At 34.2% G+C, this 24,087-nt stretch overlaps 1 pseudogene across 1 annotated transcript; it reads left to right on the top strand.

The window, feature by feature from the left end:
* Positions 1-2,467: 2,467 nt before the first annotated feature.
* Positions 2,468-4,110, top strand: LOC111152279 (annotated as a pseudogene). Its single transcript, XR_002640916.1, has 2 exons — positions 2,468-2,989; positions 3,205-4,110. The product of XR_002640916.1 is annotated as an elongation factor 1-alpha 1-like (transcript).
* Positions 4,111-24,087: the final 19,977 nt, after the last annotated feature.

The following is a 24,087-nucleotide window of genomic DNA, read 5'->3' as shown; positions in this document are numbered from 1 at the left end:
TATTTAATTTTTATCAACGGTGATGAACACAGGATGTTGTATGTAAAGGATGAATCACTAAATTCTACACCTGAAACTAATATTATACAGTGTGTTAACTAACAGGAATTTACATAAAAACTTGGAGCTACAAAAAAAACAGAACAAAAAATACATCAGAGATATACCTTTTCTAAATTTTTTTACTCATTGAGCAAAGTTATGAGATTGAAAACCTAATTGACACAAATGTCAAGGAGTATGTGAACATTACACCCACTACTTAAGACAAATCTGTGGCAAAAAATCTGTAGCAATTATAATGACTAGATATAGAAGATACAGGTATCTGAGAGCTTTCATGTTTTTATCTTTTTTTTTAAGTGTAATGATTTGCAGGATTTCAAGATTAAACAGCAAAAGGAAATTAATATGAACATGCAGATTCAGTAACCAGATCAGATGTGCTCTGATACCTTAAAAAATTGCTTCCCACAATTGTTAGAAATATACAATGACAGAATATTCTAGTGATAAATATGTATAATCATTTTTAAAGATTGAATATTTCATTCTAGGAAGAGCAAAATGGTGAATAAAAGGCATGAGTAGGGGTTATCACTCTTTTATTATCACAGTTTTCTAAATGATATTTAAATTAATCTTAGTAGATATCACCTCACTAATAAAAAGCAACGTTATAGAAAGCTCATAGGAATCAAGGATGTTCTAAAGTTGGATTATCATAAATGCCTAAATATATTTCAAGTATAAGACAATTCCCACTTTCCCAATGAGTAGACCCCCACCAGGTAGCTTCTTGTTCAGTTTGATAATGGAAATTTTGAGTAATTGAAAATTTAACAACAAACAATTAAGGCACGATAGTTGATGTCACATATGCATATTTTAAATTGCATATAAGTTAATGTTTAGAAATACTGCCTTTTTAATAACAAAATTCATGAAGAAAAGTGTTCGTTGTTGTTTTTTGGATGACTAGAAGCATTGAAAAACATGACTGTGTTTTTTTATCATTACAGTCAATTTTGAGTCATTTAACTCAGTTTTCGAAAGCAAGTTACTCTATTTCCCTAAGCTATGACAATGCGCTTCCTGAATACCTTAGGGATGTAATCACTAGAAATTTTATTTCAATTGACATTTTATACCACATAATACTTGGGTAGTTTTAGAAATTATTATTCATTTCAATGTGTATATTTGTGATCTATAAAATTTAGCAATTGCTCTTTTGTTGATCTGTACTGTCAGTTTTATTAGTTTTTGATGGCCTTGCATATTTTAACTTCCAGCACTTGAAATTGTGGGGTCACACTTTGAAAAAGAGTTACCAAAACACAATTAACATATTTTATCTGTTTTCTCCCTCTCCTTTTACTGTCTACTCTCCCTTTTCCCTCTCTTCACTTCTCTTTTCTCTCCTTATAACTAATCACTACTGTAAGTATTTAAAACTATCATTGAATGGAGCTATATCAGCCGAAACGTTAGTCTTGCCTCAACGTATCTTTATTCACTTAATAAATGTTTCTTCACTAATTATGATGTGTACTATGTGCAAGGCTCTGTTCTAGGTGGGGTTATAAATGATTAAGATAGAACAGAAAAAAAACTGCTGTCAAAATTATTTGAAAATTACCACATCAGAATTAAATAAACTCAACATTTATTGATTTATATGATATTATATATATCCATATATACACACACACATACATATCCATATATACACACACATACATGTACTTATATATACACACATGCACATGCACACACAGAGAAACACATACACATAACATACAAAAAGTCTTGTCTTTATGGAACATACATTATAACAGGTATTTGAAAGTTGTTTCTTTTGATTAAAAAAGTAATGCTTGTTTTTCCTTTTATATACTGCATTTAAGAGTCTCATGCTCTACCGACTGAGCTAGCCGGACACATTATACTGCATTTATATTACATTGATTAAGATATGATTATATCTTTATGTAAAAATAAAAATCATATAATTATTATTTTAATGTTGAGTAAAGTAATCATTTATGATTAGATTTTGTATCTGAGTACAAAGAACTTTCACTTTACTATATGGACAAAAGAATTTTTCATATATCTGTGCAAAAAGCAGCCATAGTCTCATGACATTATCAAGGACTATTTTGAACTTTTGATACAAACATCATTAGTAACTACAGATTATATTCTGTATATATTCAGCTCTTTAAGGTGAAGACAAAATAAACAGAGGTTATAGTCTCTGATTTAAGAAGAGGTAATTTTAGTCTAATTTCATATGTTAAAACATAAAGTGTCTCCACAAAGCAGGAGAATGGTGTTTTACTTTCTGCAAAGTTGAATGGGAGGTTTCCAGACTCATTCTGAATTAGTGTCATCTTAAGGAAGCTGAGACTTCACTGTTTTCTCAAAAAGTTCAAATGAAGATTTTTCGCAATGTGTTTGCCCCCAGAACAAAGGTGTCGTGAAAACCACCGCTCAACCTAAACCAGAATGGGAAAGGAAAAGACTCACATCAACATCGCCGTCCTCGGACACGTAGATTCGGGCAAGTCTACCACTCCTGGTCATCTGATCTACAAATGTGGTGGGATCGGCAAAAGAACTATCAAAAAATTTGAGAAGGAGGCTGCTGAGATGGGAAAAGGCTCCTTCAAGTATGCCTGGGTCTTGGATAAACTGAAAGCTGAACGTGAACGTGGTATCACCATTGATATTTCCCTGTGGAAATTCGAGACCAGCAAGTGTTATGTGACCATCACTGATGCTCCAGGGCACAGAGACTTTATCAAAAACATGATTACAGGCACATCTCAGGCTGACTGTGCTGTCCTGATTGTTGCTGCTGGAGTTGGTGAATTTGAAGCAGGTATCTCCAAGAACAGGCATCCAAGAGCATGCCCTTCTGGCTTACACACCGGGTGTAAAACAACTAATCGTTGATGTTAACAAAATGGATTCCAGGGACGCCTGGGTGGTTAAGTTGGTTAAGCCGGTGCCTTAGGCTCAGGTCATGATCCCAAGGTCCTGGGATCGAGTACGGCATCGGGCACCTTGCTCGGCAGGGAGCCTGCTTCTCTCGCTGCCTCTGCCTGCCACTCTGCCTGCTTGTGTGTACTCTCTCTCTCTATCTCTGGCAAATAAATAAAATCTTAAAAAAAAAAAAAAAAGGATCCCACTGAGCCATCCTACAGCCAGAAGAGATACGAGGAAATTGTTAAGAAAGTCAGCACCTACATTAAGAAAATTGGTCACAACCCCAACACAGTAGCATTTGTGCCAATTTCTGGTTGGAATGGTGACAACATGCTGGAGCCAAGTGCTAACATGCCTTGGTTCAAGAGATGGAAAGTCACCCGTAAAGATGGGAATGCCACTGGAACCACACTGCTTGAAGCTCTGAATTGCATTCTGCCACCAACTCGACCAAATGACAAGCCCTTGTGTCTGTCTCTCCAGGATGTCTACAAAATTGGTGGTATTCGTACTGTCCCTGTGGGCCGAGTGGAGACTGGTGTTCTTAAATCTGGCATGGTGGTCAGCTTTGCTCCAGTCAATATTACAACTGAAGTCAAGTCTGTTGAAATGCACCATGAAGCTTTGAGTGAGGCTCTTCCTGGGGACAATGCAGGCTTTAATGTCAAGAATGTTCGTCATGGCAATGTGGCTGGTGACAGCAAAAATGACCCACCAGTGGAAGCAGCTGGCTTCACAGCCCAGGTGATTATCCTGAACCATCCAGGCCAAATTAGTGCTGGATATGCACCTGTGCTGGATTGTCACACAGCTCACATTGCTTGCAAGTTTGCTGAGCTGAAGGAGAAGATAGATCGTCGTTCTGGAAAAAAGCTGGAAGATGGTCCCAAGTTCTTGAAATCTGGTGATGCTGTCATTGTTGATAAGGTTCCTGGCAAGCCTATGTGTGTTGAGAGCTTCTCTATCCTCCTCTGGGCCATTTTGCTGTTCGTGACATGAGACAGACGGTTGCTGTGGGTGTCATCAAAGCAGTGGACAAGAAGGCAGCTGGAGCTGGCAAGGTCACCAAGTCTGCCCAGAAAGCTCAGAAGGTTAAATGAGTATTATCCCCAACACCTGCCACCCCAGTCTTAATCAGTGGTGGAAGAACGGTCTCAGAACTATTTGTGTCAATTGGCCATTTAAGTTTAATAGTAAAAGACTGGTTAATGATAACAATGCATTGTAAAACCTTCAGAAGGAAAGGAGAATGTTTTGTGGACTATTTGTTGTTTTGTGTGTGTGTGTGTGTGTGTGTGTGTGTGTGGCAGTTTAAAGTTATTAGTTTTTAAAATCAGTACTTTTTAATGGAAACAACCTGACAAAAATCTGTCACAGAATTTTGAGACCCATTAAAACAAAAGTTTAATGAGGAAAAAAAAAGATCAAATGAAGTCACAATAATGGTATAAAATTGTATAACTGAGTAAAAGAAAAGTGAACAAAGTATGGGAAGGAACCTCCAGAAGACAAGAAAAGCCAACACAATTTTGAAAATTGATAAATGTTAATATTATCAAAGTAAGGGATGCTGAGATCTATCAGTACAAGAGTGTGAAGGGAGCCAATCAAGATCAAGAAGACTTTGAAAGCTTCAATCACCTAATACTTGGATTGTGAGGACTGTGAGAGGTTGGAAGGAAACAAAAGAACAGATTGAAAATAAGGTACAGGAAATAATTAAACTCCCACATCTCTCCCCAAACCTGGAAAGCAGACAACCCTCTGTCTCCACCCAAGCAGGAGAATGGAGTTTTACTTTCTGCAAAGCTGAATGTGAGGTTTCCAGACTCATCAACATCAAGTAGGAATGAGGTAGGGGTGAATTTTTACTGAGGCTAAGAGAATTAAGTTTGAATCTTCATTCTGAAATATCACCAGACATTTCAACAGCAATTCTAGAAGTTAGGAAACGACAGATGAATGTTTTAAACTTGAGAGGGAAAATTATTGCAAAAATTATAATCAACTCCCTAAAGTATTCAGTTGGTAAGATAATGCAGTATAATCCTCACCATAACAATAAGCAAGGTTCAAAAATTTAAACTTAGTAAATTTACCACTGAAGTTGTTATTACTGTAAGGTTAAGCCTTCACATCTCCCTGTTGAGAAGTACTATGTTCTCACTGCATGTTCTAAATGTTCTACATCTTCTAAAGGCCCAAGTGCTCATTAGATTCACATGATGGTGTTTGTCTGCTCTGTTAGTAAGGTCAAAAGGGTTGGTTCTGTGTCCACAAGGCCATTTAGACTGTCAGGACTGAGGAGGAATTCCAGTAAATACAAGTTTATTTGCTGCTAGTTTCATTTGTCCCCAGATGGACCAGGAAAAATAAGGATAATGGGACCATCATCTGTCTCCCTCCTGTCTGTGAAAAAGTTCCCTGCCCTTTCCACACACACCACATTCAACCTTCCCTCCATTTAGATCTTCACTCCCAGAAGATAAGAACTGTAATGTGCTGCATTTTGAGATTAGAGCTGGGTTAAGGACAGGATCTGCTCACTGTTTTTGGTATATGTCTAAATGCATTTTTACAATGTCTTATTTCTGAAAATGAAATGCTTCAGCATGCAAATTCTCAAACCTAATGTATCACCAAAACACACATGTTCAGGATACTACTGTGACTATATGCTTTTCTAAACAGGATGGGAAATAGTCAACCAGAAATCAATACTGTACAAGAGATCCAACACAAGAGAGAGAGCTTTAAGTGACATGGTTTCACTTATTTGTGGAACATAAGGAACAGCATGGAGGACACTAGGAAAAGGAAGGGAAAAATGAAGCAGGGGAATCAGAATTTATATATATATATATATATATATATATATATATATATATATAAAATATTATGCACACACACACACACACACACACACACACACATATATATATATATATATGTATATACACACACACACATATATATATAAACTGATCTTAACAACATCCAATCCAGACTGGAACAGTGGGGGGAGAATGATCAAGGAGGAAAGATACCCCTAACAAAATAAAAGTTATATTATCCGATGTGTTTTGCCACATTAAGTGGGGATTATGAGGCTCCAAGTCAGACTGGAAAGCTGGAGAAAATAATATTCACAGATATAAGGACAAATAAGAAAACAAAAGGATGTCAAGATTATTTCTTCAAGAGAAAACTATGAGATATTCAAGAAATAGAATGTAAACATACTAGAGTTTCTTAGTGCAAGTAACATTTACAAGATCCAAGTAATGTATTGATTCAACTAGAAATTGTAGTATAAATATGCTGGGAAGTTGTAGAGAAAGAGGAGAGAGAACGTTTGAAAGCATGGATGAGAAGAAGGTAATTTTAAGAAAACAACATCCTCATTTTCTATATTTGGAAATTAATAGATAATAAAGGACATGAAAACATAAAAGTTAGTAGATTACATATTTTTTTTAAAGATTTTTACTCTATTTATTTGACACACAGAGATCACAAGTAGGCAGAGAGGCAGTCAGAGCAGAGAGCACGATGCAGGGCTCGATCCCAGGACCCTGGGATCATGACCTGAGCCAAAGGCAGAGGCTTTAACCAGTGAGCCACCCAGGCGCCCCCAGATTACATATTTTTAAAATATGGAGGCAAGTAAAAGCAGAAACGATTAAATGAACTGAGAGTGGTTGACTCTCATGAGTGTGATTCAGGAGTGAAAAGAATTTAGAGAGCAGATTTCTGAGCTTGGTTATAAGGCTTGAGGTACTATCAACTTTTAAATTATGTACATGTATTTCAGAGAACAAAACTGAGGACTCATAATATTTAAACATTAGGTCCATCAGAAATAGTAGAATGAGATTCAAGATCGTTAGTTTTACTACATTACTTCGGAACTCTTATGTTTTCCTCTATTTTTGAAGTATTTAATTTTAACATCATGAGAAAGAAAAAAGGAGAGAGTAATAATGCTGGAATAGAATTAGTCAGGAAAGGTATTGAGATGAATTCTGTCTTTTAGAGCTGTTCTGCCTGACACAATAGCTACCTGCCCCTTTTGTTTATTAGAAGACTTGAAATGTTGCTAGACATATTTTTGGTATGTTAGGTAAAATGATTGAGCCACCCAAGCACCCCAATTCATTTTTTAATACATTAAAGTTTGGTTGCAACCAATTGTAAATAAAGAAAGCTAGAAATATGGTATTGGAGAAAAGATTAGGAATTAATATGTGTGAAATGCACTTTGGAACTATTTACACAAAAATAAGAATTGAAAATGTAAAAGTAAATTATTTTTATAAGAAATGTGTAAAATGATCTAGGAGCATTACCTAGAAATATGCCATAATGTGGTTATGCAGTGATCAAATCAATACCTATGAGCACATATAATGTGTTAGGCATATTATCACTATTAACAAAAGCCCTTCACTGACTTCCTAGTATTTTAAAATGACTGGGGACTACCAGAGTCATAGATCAAGAGTAGAAAACAGAATTTTCAAGGAGATGCTTAGAATGACCAGACATCAAAGAACAAGACTGCAGAATGATTAATGATTAATCAAGGGCCATCAGCTAGTCTTTGGATACTGTGGTCACAATATTATTTTTAATTTTTACAAATTTATTGAAGATTAATTGACATACATTATATGTATGTATGAGGTAGTATTTCATTGTGGCTTTGATTTGTACTTCTATGATAATTAGTGAGATTGACCACCTTTTCATGAACCTGTTGGCCATCTGTATGTTTTCCTTAATTTTAAAAACTTTTTAAAAAGATTTTACTTATTTATTTGACAGAGAGATACAACAATAAAGGGAACACAAGCAGGGGGAATGGGAGAAGGAGAAGCAGGCTTCCCACTGAGCAGAGAGCCCAAGGTGGGGCTGGATCCCAGGACCCAAGCCGAAGGCAGACACTTAACGACTGAGCCACCCAGGCACCCATGTATGTCTTCCTTTAAAAATAAAAATGTCTATTCAGGTCCTTTGCTGAATTTTTAATTTTTTTTTTTTTTTTTTGTACTCAGTTGTAGGAGTTTTACACATCTTGGATATTAACCCCTTATCCAATATATAGTCTGAAAATATTTTCTTCAATTCTATAGATTACTTTTTTTAATACATAATTTCTTTGCTATGCAGGCACTTTTTAGTTAGATGTATCCCAGCCTATTTATTTTAGTTTTTGTTGCCTGTGCTTTTGGTGACTTATCCAAAAAAATCATTACTGAGACCCATGTCAAGGAGTTTTTTCTTCCTTATATTCTTTTATGATCTTCATGCTTTCAGGTCTTAAACTTTAAGTCTTTAATCCATCTTGAGTTGATTTTTGAGTATGGTGTAAGATATGGGTCAAGTTTCCTTCTTTTGCATTTGGCTGTCTAATTTTCACAACACCACTTATTGAAGAAACTATCCTTTCCTCATTGTGTGTTCTTGGCTTCTTTGTTGTAAATTAATTGACCATATGTGCGTGGGCTTATTTCTGGGTTATCTATGTTGTGTGTCTGTTTTTAATGCCAGTACCATACTGTTTTGATTACTATAGCTTTGTAATATAGTTTGAAATAAGGAAATATGATGCCGTCACTTTTGCTCATCTTTTTTAAGATTTCTTTGGCTTTGCAGAACCTCTTCTTGTTCCATACGAATTTTAGGATTTCTTTTCTATTTCTATTAAAAATTGCCCTTGGAATTTGGGTAGAAATTGCATTGACTCTAGACAGCTTTGTGTAGCATGGAAATTTTCACAATATTAATTCTTACAATCCAAGAACTTGAAATATTTTTCCACTTATTTGTTACTTCTTTAATTTCTCTCATCAATGTCTTATCGTTTGCACTAATTCTTTCAACTTCTTGGTCAAATATATTCCTGAGTAGTTTATTATTTTTGATGCTAGTTTAAATGAGATTGCTTTCTGTGTTTCTCTTTCAGATAGTTCATTGTTATTGTATAAAAATACAACTGATTTTTGTACGTCAAGTTTATATCCTAAAACTTTACCAAATTTATTTATTACCTCTAACAGTTTTTCCTGTGGAGTCTTTAGGATTTTCTATGTATAAGATCATATCATCCAATCAAAACAATTTTACTTCTTCCTTTCTAATTTGGATGCCTTTATTTATTTGTTTATTTATTTATTTATTTATTTTTTTTCCTGGCCTAATTGCTCTGGCTGTGACTTTCAGTACTATGTTGAGTAGAAGTTAGGAGAGAAAGCATCCCTCTCCTGCTCCAGTCACCAAACACTTTTCAACAAGCTATAGTAAAATTCTGCATGATACATTACCTTTCTATTATTTTCTATTTCTTTTACTCTCAAAAATATATGCTGCTTTATTTCTACTAATGTTAATAAAATTTAGGCATGAATGGGTCAAAGGGAGATTCATAAAAGATAAATCATTAAGCAAAATGACACTTCAGGATATGAAAGTGATTTTTAAACAGCAGGGAAAACGATATTCATGTCATTTGGAGTAAGCTAATGGCTTGACGCTCTATTTAATACTACTCTTTAGGTAATAACTTTATTATAACTTTATTAATGTCTGGAGGAAAAATCACTTAAATCTTTTGCCAAAGTATCAGTGCTTGCTTACCGCTTAGCAGCTTTCTCATTCCTATTTTTTTTTTTCTTGAAGCTGTTTGCATATTCCACAGGCTCATTTGTTATGTTTATCTTTCTTACCATATCTAATTGAACGGAATAGGATGATTTGGCTCATTCTGTGCTCAGTGTGGTCTCTGCAGGCATGCTTCTCAACTCATTTTAATATCCTAAAAGAAAACCCTATTACTGCAAGATAACTTTCAGATTAAAATGTAAACATGCTAGTCTATTGCCTCACCTTGTTTGAAATCACAGGAGTCATGAGACAGAAATTCTTAGGGTCTAATAGAAATATATTTGAAATAAGGATAATGAACTTTGTATTATAGAGAATAAAACTCCAGAAGAGTCCTTTACTTTATTCTGGTCATGTAGAGATGCTATGTATCATATTCATCTAATGTACTTTCATATTGTAACTGCAGTAAAGGAACTAGAAAGACTCTTTGGAAGTTATAAATGAATTTTAACAAAGCTCAATAAATAAGAGGAAGGTAGAGACTAAATCAGTGAGTCAAAAAGGACTAAATAATCAGACATTGTGAGTTTACTCTATCCATTTCTACCATCCATAGGCCAACATGTAATAGAGGATGATTGTTAAACAATTAGGAGATTAAATTTATGGAAAAGGAAACGAGATCATAAATGATCATAAACGTTAAAGGTGAATATAATGGCATAAAATGTAGTGATCAGGTCTTTATAATTCCAACCTAAAATAGTAAGCCTTGGAGCTAGACTAATGACAAGCAAAAGTTTCCTGCTCCTTTGGAGATTTGAACTCGGTGTAACAAATGGGTTGATCTGGCCTGTAGTGGTTATCCCAAAGCTTTCTCTGTAACTCAACTATATAAATATGTTTTGTACTGTAATTTTGGTACATGCAAAGCAAGAGGATGGCTCAGAAAACTGTAAATAGGTAAAGCAAAGGTACATTTCAAGGTAAAAGGCAGTGAGAAAACATGGGAGCAAAGACATAGTAAAAATCTGTCAACAAAAAGAGCATCCGCATGTATGAGGCTCTATCAACATGCCATGTCCCTACTTCCCTAGCTCATCTGGGCAGTTGTATTTCAGAAGCCACTCAAGTTTAACGAAAACCTTGATTTCAAAAGAACTATCTGTCAAGGTTATTTGAGAAAATAGTCACAGGATTCTTAATCATTGCTTTAAATGTAATGATTGTGACTGAAAAACATTTCCTAAAAAATAAATTACCTCGTAGGAAATAATCCTTTGACAATACTACCTTGAAATGTACATACTGTAGTTTGTTCAAGCCAGAGTATAAGGCCTTCTCATATGCATTTCTGAGATCTCTCTGAGCTTTCTGGCTAAGACTAGGGTTTAATTCATATTAACAATAAGCCCAGCAAATGGATAAAACATGGGATCTCAAATTTTAGCATGCACCAGACTTACCTGGAAGATTTGTAAAAATACAGATCGTTAAGTCTTACCTCCAGAGTTTCCAAATCAGTAAGTCTGGGGTGGATCCTGATAATTTATATTTGTAATAATGTCTCAAGTGGTACAGATGCTTCTTGTCTGGAGACCACCTTCTGAGGCTTAGATGTGTAAGACGCAGTATAAATATTGCTAGCCTGCTCATTTTGAAAAAGATACTAACAATTTAGATCCAATTAGATGGTCATGATTCATCTAATTTTATATATTTGTATATTATATGACATTTCCACTATTATTACTATGTATTATATGATATAAATTGTCTAAATGAACATAGACTTTTTTTGTACTTTTAGGAAAATGAGCATGGGATGTACTACAAATAAAAAATTTGAGTATCATTCCCAATCTATTTGCAAACTTTTTACATAATTTTACACACTTTTCATCATTTGAAGACATATAGAATTCTACAATGAAAAGTGTACTTTTTAAGGTAACTAACATAACTTGTATAAACTTGATTTACTGAAAAATTGCAACATATTACACTGTCATCTGTGGCTAAATAACCTCACCAGAAAAACTATATGGACGCTTAGGTCACCAGAATACTTAATTCATAAGGGCAACATTTTTGCACAATAAATAGGGTAATTAATATAACTTCAAAACAAATGGAACATACACAGAATGGTGAGCTACGTTGCAAAATAAAAGTCAATATGATGACCTAATAGTCTTCCTGTAGAGATATTAATGTGTGACCACGGTTTTAAATGAAGCTGTAGTTGACACTTGGAAGCCAGTTTCTGCAATGAATAAAATGAAAAGGCACTAAAATATGTTACAGTGTAAACCTGTAAATTTCTGTAGAAGTTATTGCTCAAATTTTACTTTTTCTTTTTGTTCAGACTGGATATTCACACTTTTTTTTTTTTTCAAGTTCCTAACTTGGCTTTCTCATTTTCCTCTAAACAGTATTATGTTAAAGATAAGATGAGCCAAGGGAACAATATGATCTCAGTAACTTTAATTTCAAAGAGAGAGCAAGAAATTTAAATTCACATTGGAAATTTCTAATTATGATTTTTTATGATCCTTACCAATGTAGTTAATATTAACACTTCCTGTCCAAGATAAGCTGGGATGGATTTAGAAATACTAAACAAGTTATGTTCATGGCACCATGTGAAAACACCAACACACAAACACACACACACACACACACACACACACACACACACATACAGACACACACTATGCACCTCTGTAGAGTAAGTCCAGATGTACGGAGGGCTCAGACTCATGTATAAGGAACATAAATCCTAAATGTCAAACATATTGAAAACCATACAATGGCCATGCCAATATATATTCTATTTCAGAAGGTTTTTTGCAAGAAGCTGTTCTGTGACATTATTTTGCCTCCATCAAGAGATCTCTATGTTCCCTTTGTCTAAACAGTGACTGAACTTTATAACTACCTCATCTAATAGAGTACAGCAGAGTGGACACTAAGGGACATCAAAAAAAAGGTAATAAAAGGGAGTGTAGGTCCTGCTTGTGGCTCTTCCCCTGTGTTTGAGTGTGTGTGTGTGTTTCATTTTGATTTCTAATGTTTTAAGCTTTTTTTTTTCTTTTTGTAGAATGTGTTTTTCACATTCTATATCCTTAAAATTTTTGTTCTTGTTTCATTTCCATCAGTTTCTGCTTATGTTTTTTTTGATACTGTCAGGTTGGGTGAACACAAGTTTATTTAAAAAAAATGTTTGGAGGCTTTTATTTTGTTTCTTTCAATAACTATCATTCCTGTTTGTCCTCCACAATTTTTTTGTCTTAAAAATCCTTCGAAGTATACCAGCATTATTGTATCAGCTGTCTTCATTTATCATTTTGAAAAACCCTTCTATTAGAGTCTGTTTGTAATAATTCTAAAGGTGATATAGATCAGTCATAGATTCTTTTAAAAATCTTAGTGTGTTTTTGAATAGGTATTAATTTATAAAAATTCCTGTAATAATATAATATTTGAACTATTTCCAAATCCCACTTTGTATTTTGCTTACAATGCTTTCTTTTTTATTATTCCCCCTCATCTTTAACTGAAAGATATATATTAATATATAGTGAGTTTTTAATAACTTACCTTAAATATTTTTTATAGACAAAGGTGTTTATTGTAACTACCTTCCAGACCAAAACAAAGTACTTAGTATGTGTTAGTGTTCTCTGAAATGTATTCCTGGATCTGATTTGTTATTGTTGTGTGGTATCTTAGATGTGTCTTTCTTAACTGACCTGCAAATTGATAATCACTATTTAAAATTAGATGGAAAATCATATGTTATTAATTATTTGCTAACCATTCTATCTTTGATTGCTTATGCTTTAGCTGATATATGCTTTCAGCAACAATTTCAGAAGAGATACATTTGTATTGGTATGCCTAAAAAATTTTTATTTATTTCTTTAAGTCTTAGAAGATATATATTTTATTTTCCCTGAGAATTTAAGTGGTATTTTAATTTTGGAAACTAAATTTATTTTTATTTATTTTATTTTATTTTCTTTTTTAAGATCTTATTTATTTGTTTGACAGAGATCACAAGTAGGCAGAGAGGCAGGAGGGGGTAAGGGGGAGCAGACTCCCTGCTGAGCAGAGAGCCCAATGTAGTGCTTGATCCCAAGACCCTGAGATCATGACCTCTGCTGAAGGCAGAGACTTAACTCACTGAGCCACCCAGAGGCCCCTTGGAAACTGATTTTAAATGTAAGAAGTCTTTATGGGAGTCTGGGTGGCTCAGTAATTAAGCGTCTGCCTTCAGGTCTACTGATGATTTCAGGCTCCCCTGGGAGTCTGCTTTCTCTCTCCCTCTGCCCCTCCCCACCACTCATGCTCTCTTTTTCTCACATAAATAAATAAAATCTTAAAAAAAAAAGTCTTTAGTAATCTATTGTAATTGTTCATAAAAAAATTCTAAATTTTCTCTCTAGTTGCCATGAATATTTTCTCATTTACTTCATTTTTTAAATTTCTTCATATTTATTTTTTTATCTTTATTTCTTTATGTTTGTTTCTCTCTATTCATACTTCCTTTCCTTTTCAGTTTAAGGATTCATATCTTTCTTAATTTAAGAGGCATTCCAGATAATATGTATTTGAATATTGTCTCTTCGTTGTTTACTATATTTTTTCTTCTAGAATGTCTATAAACTGTCCACTTGAAGCTTTCTTTACTAAACCCACTCTATAGTTTATCTCAGTTACTGATGCATTTTTCATTTTAATAACTGATTTTTATTTTATTTATATTTTTCATGCTCACATGTTTTATTCATATTATTAGTTTTTCTTGTTTATTTGTTTTTGTTTTTTTCCCATAAATTCTTGTCTTTGTTGTAGATATAGTTATTTCCTTTAGATCTGAGAAACTTAAACACACTGATAAAGCACACTTTTCACATTGCATTATAGTTGTAATTTCCTCAGGAATAAATTCTTTAATGTATTAAAGAATTACAACAATTGTTGTAATTGGTATAGAATTTTCTCCTGGGTTTAAAATTATAGCTTGCAAATTTATTTTTTTCTGGTAATTTCTTTTCTTTTCTTTTTTTTTTTCCCCCCATTTTCTTCACCTGACTACTTCTCTGTGTTTGGTGACTTTATTCTCATCCTTCCCTTCTCTCTGCCCTCCAGTGAAGTCTTATAGACAAAAACATCCGTATACTGGTAATTTAATTGTAATATATTGTACGGGTATTAGATATTTATTCCAGATAAATAAATAGATATTAAGCCAGTGCCCTGTTATCCATCTTATAAGGCTGTGTACAATATATCCTGTTATTTTAAGAAAGCTGCTACTTGTTATGAGCAACAGTCTTTAGTAGTCGGCATGTTTTGTAAATCTTTGGTTCACATAATGAGCCTGGGTCAAGTCTTAAGCCACCATTGTGGCTTTTCCTATTCAAGTTTCTACCTCCACAGTCTGGTTTATCTGTTTCATTTAAGGTCCATAAAGAGTGTTTTTCTTTTAATTTATAAGTACTATGTTTGGATTTCTCTATAAATTATTCACTTTGTTATTTTGATCAGAATTACAAATATATACATATATATACATATATATATACACACACATATATATACACACATATGTGTGAGTGTGCAGGTGTGTGTTCTTTTTGTTTTTTTTAGAGAGAGAGAGAGTGCTTGCAAGTGGGGTAAGAGCTGGAGGCAGGAAGGGCAGAGGGAGAAAGAATTTTAAGCAGGCTCCATGCACAGCACAGAGCCCATCACGGACTTGATCACATAGCAGTGAGATCAGGAACTGAGCCGAAATCAACAGTTGAAAGCTTAACTTACTGAACCACTCGAGTGCCACTGTATGTCTTTTTTTTTTTTTAAATCATGTTTTTCTCTTTTGAATTGAGGTGCAGGGTATAAGTATTATATGGAGAAGGAGATTAGCCTATAGATATTATATGAAGAAGGAGGTTAGCCTCTTTAATGCCTTTTCCATATCTTTACTTCAGTGTTATGCTTGTCATAAAATGATTTAAAGACTATTCAGTGACTGTTTCCAAGAAGTGTGATGCTGTCAGATACCCTTCTGCAAGACTGTCAGAGCTCCAAATTTATTCCAGTAATAAGACTTTTAATTTATGAAATATGACTCCATTTAGGAAATATTTTTATAATATGTCTGTTTGCATCATATGAACAGAATTATTAAACATTTTTTCAATAGTTGGGTTATGCTATAATTTGAGAACTGACTATATCTCAAAATAATGTGTCATCTGATCTGTAGATTCACCAGCTACTTGGTTTCTAACAAAAGATATTCTGATGAGATTAAATGTTCTTAAAAATGAAGTGTATCTGTTGTTACTTGAAAAATGTATTATCTTTTTAAAGAAAAATTAATACATCTTTCAGATCACCATATACATTCTTGAATATGTTGCATGTGTTTACATTAATCACCACTTTTTATATTTTAGATAAATTAGTGGTTAATACTAGTGTGTGTATACACACACACTCACGTGCATGCACATGCACACATATATATTATATATATTTCTTATAAACTTTCTCTTACAAGAATGCACATTCTGTGCACCTTTTAACAAAAGTTTACAAAAATAATCATCTTGTATTTGGAATCTATGTCAAGAATTGCTTGATATAGCAATCTGATTGCAAACATGTTTTGGAGAACTGTCAAATGGAGGAATAAGAAAGGAGAACTATAACAAAAAAAGAATAAAAAAGTAGAGTGCTTCATGGCAAAGAGAATATCTGAATAGGGTCTACAAGAAAATCTATTGTATTGCTGCTACCTAGAGGTTGGAATATTAATCAAGGCTAAATATTAATTCTCTTTTTTTACCTTTACATTCAGAACTTTGATTTTTTTAAAGTAATGTCATATTCATAAGCCTTATTAAAATTAATTGTTCTTTTCATTTTTTAACTTGGCTTGTCAAAAATTGTGATTTCAAAACTATAACTTTCCTATTTGCCATTATTATGAACAAAGACCATGAAAATTTGAGAGTGCAGCAAAAGAAAAATCACCTTAAAAAGAAAAATCTACTATAGCTTAGAACAGGGGCCATTTAAAACAATCTCCTTTTACTCACTAGTGTATTTCTTAAATATCTAGAGCTTAATGTTTTGTACTTATGATTTGTTCATCTTAAACACTCAATAAGCAGTATTTTCTATGAAAGGGTCAACCTCTTGAAAATAAACAATTTACTTATGTTTTAGGGATGCCTGGGTGACTCAGTGGGCCAAGCATCAGCCTTCAGTTCAGGTCGTGATCTCAGGGTCCTAGGATCCAGCCCTGTATGAGGCTCTCTGCTCAGCAGGGAGCCTGCTTCCCCGCCTCCTCTACCTGCCTCTCTGCCTACTTGTGATCTCTCTCTCTCTGTCAAATAAATAAATGAAATCTTTAAAAAAATAAAAATCAACAATTTACTTATATTTTAATAAAGCTTTAATTCTATAAATTTGAATAATTTTTAAAATATCTTTTTTAAAAAGATTTTTGTTTATTTGACAGAGAAAGAGAGGCTAGCACAAGCAGAGGGAGCAGCAGACAAAGGGAGAGGGAGAAGCAGGCTCCCCACTGAGCAGGGAGTCTAATGTAGGACTCAGTCCCAGGACGCTGGGATCATGACCAAGCAGAAGGCAGCTGCTTAACCAACTGAGCCACCCAGGCGTCCAAATAAATATGAATAAATTAATGCAGTTGAGGACTTGTCTTATTATTTGGAGGCTCAATATGCTGTCATAACTTCACAGATAAGGTATGTTTGTCCTTAATCTCATATCCTCTAGATAAATGCAACATGCCACTGTCTACTTAGGTATACACACCAACATCCTAGAGGCATCTTAGACTATCCACTCCCCTCTTTCTCTACCTCCTCCTATGGCTAGGCAATTACCAGATCATGTGTTCTGCTTTCTAAACATACTTAAAATCGGCCCCTCATCTTCACACTTTCTGTAATAATTTCCAAAATGGGGGACATTTTCAAACTTCTCTTTCAGATTCATCCACCCCATCAGTCATAAATAATTCTTCAAACATTTTCAGATCTAATAATAACCGTCTCTCTTATTTTTTAAGATTTTATTTATTTATTTGACAGACAGAGATCACAAGTAGGCAGAGAGGCAGACTGAGAGAGAGGAGGAAGCAGGCTCCCTGTTGAGCGGAGAGCCTTATGTGGGGCTCTATCCCAGGACCCTGGGATCATGTCCTGAGCCAAAAGCAGAGGCTTTAACCCACTGAGCCACCCAGGCGCCCCCTAACTGTCTCTTAATAAAACCATTTGAAGAGCTTCTCCATTTTCTTTAGAATAAAATTCACTTTTATGTTAAGGTCATTTATGATTTTTCCCCAATGATCTCTCCTGCTTTCATTCCTTATCATATATTTACATAATAATTATTATTACATAAAATATATTTGTAGTGCTTACTATGTATCATGCTCTGCTCTAAATTCTTTATAAAACACTTCACTATAAGTTGGTGTTGCCCTCTTTCCATTTAACCAATGAGGAAGCTGAAGAACAGAGCAGTAAAGTCACTTGGCCGTAGTCACAACTACTAAGTGGCAGAGCCTGCATTTGAACCCAGGTTCTCTGGCTCTAGGATCTTGGCTTTTGATCATCCTTCCTCCTGCCTGTGTTCTTTCTGCTTCATGAAAAATTTAATCATACTGGAATTTCATAATTGTAGAGGTTATTTTTTTTTCCTACTAGATGATTCATGTTTCCTCTTGTCATAGCGTCTCCAAATATACTGTATTTTGGACTGTGTGTGTGTGTGTGTGTGTGTGTGTGTGTGTGCTCGCACGCATGTGTGTTTCTCTGTATACATATTTTTTCTCATGTTATAAAATGAACTCTCAAACAGGAATTCTTTGAGACTTTAAATCTCAAACGTTTCTCTGATTCCTTTTTCCCTTGCCTTCCCACATTTAACAAGATGTCAAGGGCACACATCTTTAGCTTAAAAAGAAAGAAAGAAAAAAAGAAGAGAAAATTTTTTATTTTATCACTTCTCTAGCTCCATGGGTATCTGTGTAGTTCTAGCTGTATATCCTTATGCACAAGCCACAAAAGGGACAGTTTAACAAAGAGGCTAATTCACAGTGTGGCTGGGGTAAAGAGAAACCACATAGAATAGTGCATAGACTAGTAGCATTCCTTCCATAAAAGGGTTACTGAACAGCTAATGGAAGCAGGAAGCAGGGCCTGCGGAGAAGACCACTTTGCATGGAGGGATGCTTCCAGCCAAAGGCCACCCTCCAGGGAGTGATCTGGGGAAATAAACACCTTGATCTCAAACTCTTTTCTCCTATAATTTTCTCCTGGGGCTCCGACTGATGGAATTCACCTAAAATGCGGAAGGTAGGGAGGCTCATTGATCTGGTGCATAAAGCTCTAGCTCCTGGGGCAGAGAACAGATTGGAAAGAGTGAAGGGCAAGATGAAGGGCACACATATCCCTCACATTAGAGAAGGACATTTCTCAATCCTTAGGCACTTACCAGGATACGAAATATATTCTGGTTCAAATACACCTCAAAACGTACCCCTCTATAGAAATGATTAAAATGATTAGGTTTGTTTAAGATTGATTATTTAGGCAGAGTTGAATGTTTGAAAAGTTAATGTAAGTGGTGTCAAGCTTTGTGGTTGTCAATAGCTAATCCATATTAAGACCAGACAGACAACTAAAACTTACACAAAGTCAATGATTTCTTGCTAGGCTAATTTAACATTTTTTGCTCTTTGTTATTTGTCTTTTCCAATCAGGAAATAAAAGATTACAGATCTGCACTTCCATTGTATTCCCACCAGTGTATCAGAAAATATGAATATCCACCTGTACTGATATTTTTATGTCAATCATTAAACAAATTGTAATTTTGACAAATTTGTTCTACTGACAAGATACACAAAACAACTGGCTGGATATCTTTAGCAACCCATTGTTATGGATGCCATTTTAGCACAGTTATAGATAATTAGGATAACCAAAGGGGGAAGATTAGTGCTGTTTTTGACAATTAAAACAAACAAATGAAAAGAAAGGATAGCAGGATAACAATTATAAGTTTAGTGACTCTTGGTTTCTTTTCTGTCTCCTTAAGTAGAAATTTCTACTATTTGTCATTAGTACACTCAGTGGTCCCTGTATTCTTGTTTTAAGAACTGAAATTCTACACAGACTTCTAATATCTATACTCTCCTCTGGAATGGATTATTAAAAATGACTGTGTATACTGGTGCAGAGAGAGGAAAAAAAATGGATGGTGCTATGAAGAATTTAAAATGATACAAAGTTTGATATAACCAATATAAGCTATAAGGATATTTCTATTTCTGGCATTTTGTGAATCTAGATTTCTTGCACTACTAATCTTGCATCCAAAAAGCTCAAAATGCTAGATATAATTATATATGCATAGTTGAGCTGGCAAAAACTCAACGGATCCTCAGAAACTAAAAGCAAAGTGAAATTCCTAATCCTGAGAGGTAAGAAACAGTCAAGCTGATTTTACTTTAGATCAGGTTCCAAATCCTGGTGACTTCAGTTTTTAACTGCCACCTGTACAATGGACTGGAGAAAAACCTAGGGTTTTCATCCTAAGTGGGAGTCTAGTAGAAGCTTACAGAAAACTGTTTCTACTCTTAGTGAATGCGTGAGCTGAAATAAGTCTAATCCTGAGAAGGTGAAATGAGAACATTAACTGACTTGAATTTGGCTCTGTGGAAAGAGAAAAACAGTATCCTTTAAGAAATTACAAGCACAAACTAGATCTCATGAGGTTTTGCAGCTAATATTCTTATAATCTTTTCTGAGAATGCTTTCCAAGAGAATGGTAAATGTTGTGCTATGTTGGAGGAGCCCATCAAACCATGGCATGAGCTATTACAAATGAAAGTCACCATCAGCCAAGGCCTGATTCCCAAAGAGAAAAGAGTAAGAACTCATAGTTCAGAATGATAGAATGCAGAGAAAATGTAGCACCATGAGCAACAGAAAGCAGGACCCATAATAGAATGAGGTCAGCAAAGACTCACATACAGGAATTATCAAATGCTGATTATAAAGTAAATATGATAACTATGTATTAAAAAGCAACAGATAGGTAATAAAATATGTGTAAGAAATCAGAGGTGTAAAAATAAGCAAGTAGTTCCCAAAATCTATGTAAAAGTTCACCCAGAAATTAAAAAAAAATTGAAAAAATATTAAAGAGAATATTTAAACAGTGGAACGTGTCTTTAATGAATTGGAAGCATACATAATGATTATCGGGAGTGCAGAAAAGAGGCAGGCAGTGCTGGATATGGCCGTGCAGCCTCTGAATTGTAGATATGCGGAGGCACTCATCTCATACAGTGGGTGGAAATGGGGAGGGGGGAAGCAAGCGTGAGACATAGGAAAAAAAAAAGTGGCACTTCTGACATACTCCTAATTACAGTAAGGAAATAATGAGAGATGATAGCTTAAAATTTGCCAAACTCAGTGAAAGATATTCAAATTCAGGCAATCAAAAGAAAATTATACTTAAAAAAAAATGTCACCAGACATATCATACTGAGCGTATGGGACACCAAATACAACCCAAGAGCTTAAAAACTGAGAGAATTTCACTTTATTTTTTTTAATAAAATAAAATGAAAGCAAAGGCAAAAGCAAAACAAAATCCTATCAATCTACTGTTGATCAGCATTTCACCTCTCAGCAACAGGAAAAATAAGAGTAAGAAAAAATGGAAACATTTCAAAGAATACAGGAGGGTTAAAAAAAAATGGGCAAAAATACCCACAAAAAACCCCCCAAAACATAGTGAGGAGACTGTGTATATAAGATAACAAGAATTAATCCACATGTATCAGTAATCACATTTAATACAAAGATGTTGTCGGGCTATTTTTTTAAAAAGCTCACAAAATGAAGTTACAAGTTGTTTATTGCAGGCACTTGTAAAATATAAGAACATAGAATATTTGTTTAAGTACTTGTCATTTGATTTTGATAAACTTTCTCCAAGAGAAAAAAAAAAATGTCCCTCAACAAATAGCTTATGTGAATCACTAGGTTTGGCAAATCAGTCATGCATTAGCTATATATCAGAAATGTATTATGAGCTTAGAATTATGCCAGCTTTCCCGGGTAATTTGGGGGATAATTAGGAAAACAAGTCTGGCTATTGAAAAAAATAAATATATTAAGAATAAAGTCATATTTTCTCTGTATGTGTACCCGTAGTGTCTAGGCAAGATGAAGAGCAAGGCTGACTCACTTAGGTGAAATTTTTTACAGAAGACGGGAATAACAATTTAAAATATCTGGGAATTAATCTGATGGAACAAAAAAAGTCTGTCTATGTGTTTCTTAAATTTGAAAGTTTTTACTATCAGAGATAAAGTAACAGAAATGTCTGACAAATGAATATTAGGGTCTGCATTATAAATTATCCATTTCTTTAAAAATTCTTAAGTTGGACATTCTAAACAAAAGGACAAATGATTAGAAAGCAATAATGAGATGAATATGAGGGATTGTGCTTGTTTATTTTGTTTGTTTAATATCTGGCCATATTGGCTATACTTAGAATGCTTTTGGGGAAAAAAAAATCCATTGGAATTGAGCTAAAACTTAATGAAGGCCCTTATGATAGGGAAAATAATGGCCCCTCAAAGATACCCACATCCTAATCCCCACAGCCTATGAATATGTTAGTTTACAGGACAAAGTGAAATTAAGGTTACAGTTGGAATTAAGGTTGCTAATAAGCTGAATTTAAGGTAGGAAGTTTATCCTGGATTACTTGAGTAAGCTTAATATAACCATAAGTGGAAGGGGGCAGAAGAGTCAGATAAGGGAATATGAGGAAGCAAGATTACCGTGATGCAATTTGAAAAGAATTTGACCCACCCTTGCTGGCTTTGGTAATAAAAGAAGGGGGCCTTGAACCAAAGAATTCAACACACACTAGAATCTGGAAAAGTCAAGGAAACAGATGCTCCTCAAGAGCAACTAGGAAAATATGCACCCCTACCAACACCTTGATTTTAGCCCAATGAGATTCAAACTTCAGACCTCCAGAACGGTAAAATAATAAAGTTGTATTATTTTAAGCTGCTGTTGGTAATTTGTTACAATAGTAATGAAAGGAATACTGTTCCTAAAAAAAAAAATCAGATATTATGTAACAACTGTTCCATCTATTTCAGCATCAAAAAGGCTTAACAAGATCTAAATTATTAAAGTCAATCAAACCTTTTTAAACTACTGCTATGTATTTAGCGTTTTGCAGTGGCAATAAAAATAAAGTATAGTCAGTTAAAATCTCTTTAAAGGATTGGAGGAAAGAGAATATGTATGCATTAAAATATTAAAGCACACAGCTGTTAAACTAGAGTCAAATATGGCTCAAAGCAATGAGAGAAGACAGAGTGGTAAACTCTACCTTGGAGGAGTCTGGATGTACAACACAGAAGAGTGAGAGAGTAATAACCATCTCTGGGACTAGTCTGAGTAGAATAATACAGCTGAATAAGCATCTGTACAAGGGAGAGCCAGAGGAAAAAGACCCACATCCTACCAATTTATGAATCCCTCTCACACAGTCCCTTTCATAGTCTTCACGAAGGTGACCTACAGCTTTCATATTCCCAAAACAATTTTTTTTTTCTCCCTAGCTCCTATGGCTTTGCTTAACACTATCCCACTCTGCTTAGCATGCCTTTTCACCTCTTTTCTCAAGTTATCTATAAACTCTTTCAAAATGTAGCTCAAGGATACTTTTGATACGTATCTCTCTCGTATAACTGGTTTGCCTTTTTGTCATAAGGCTCAAAACTGTTTAGTTTGTTAATATGCCCCTTTTTTTCTACTGTTGTTTACTCAGTGGTTCCTCATGGAATGATTTTTATGTAACCATCCTTTGTATTTCAAAGGAATTGTGTGTAGCTCATAGTAGGCATTACAAAAAAAGTAGGCAGTAAAGTAAGCATGTGATTCTTTTTTTATGCCAATATGACAAATTTTCAAATTCATAAATCTTAAGGAATATGTTTAAACTTCAGAGAAAGACATTAGCTTATTAAAATATTTTCTCTATTATTTTGGTCAGGTAGATCTTTCATCAGGAGTTCTTTATAATAGACAGAACAAGTCTCTGAGATACTATTTAAATTATTTTTTCTGTTAGTCAAATTATTTGTTGCTGCTTAATTAAGATAAAGCTAAATGATCTTATTTTTAAGCTTAAAGAAAAATAAGTGGATCATGAATATTATATTTTTAGAATTTAGTAAGGAGAAGTGAATAATTGAAATTAAAAAAAAAAAAAACCTTTAGAAATGATTCCATATCCCAGTGAGCTTAATTTCATTTCTTATTGCTTTCTCTTCCTGCAAATGTTACCATAAGTGAATAAAGCATACTTCATTAAAAAAAAATAACATTT

This window comes from Enhydra lutris, unplaced genomic scaffold (genome assembly GCF_002288905.1).
Source record: "Enhydra lutris kenyoni isolate GAN:26980312 unplaced genomic scaffold, ASM228890v2 scaffoldscaffold28, whole genome shotgun sequence".
In the NCBI taxonomy this organism is placed as follows: domain Eukaryota; kingdom Metazoa; phylum Chordata; class Mammalia; order Carnivora; family Mustelidae; genus Enhydra; species Enhydra lutris.
This window is presented reverse-complemented; position numbering and strand designations above follow the sequence as displayed.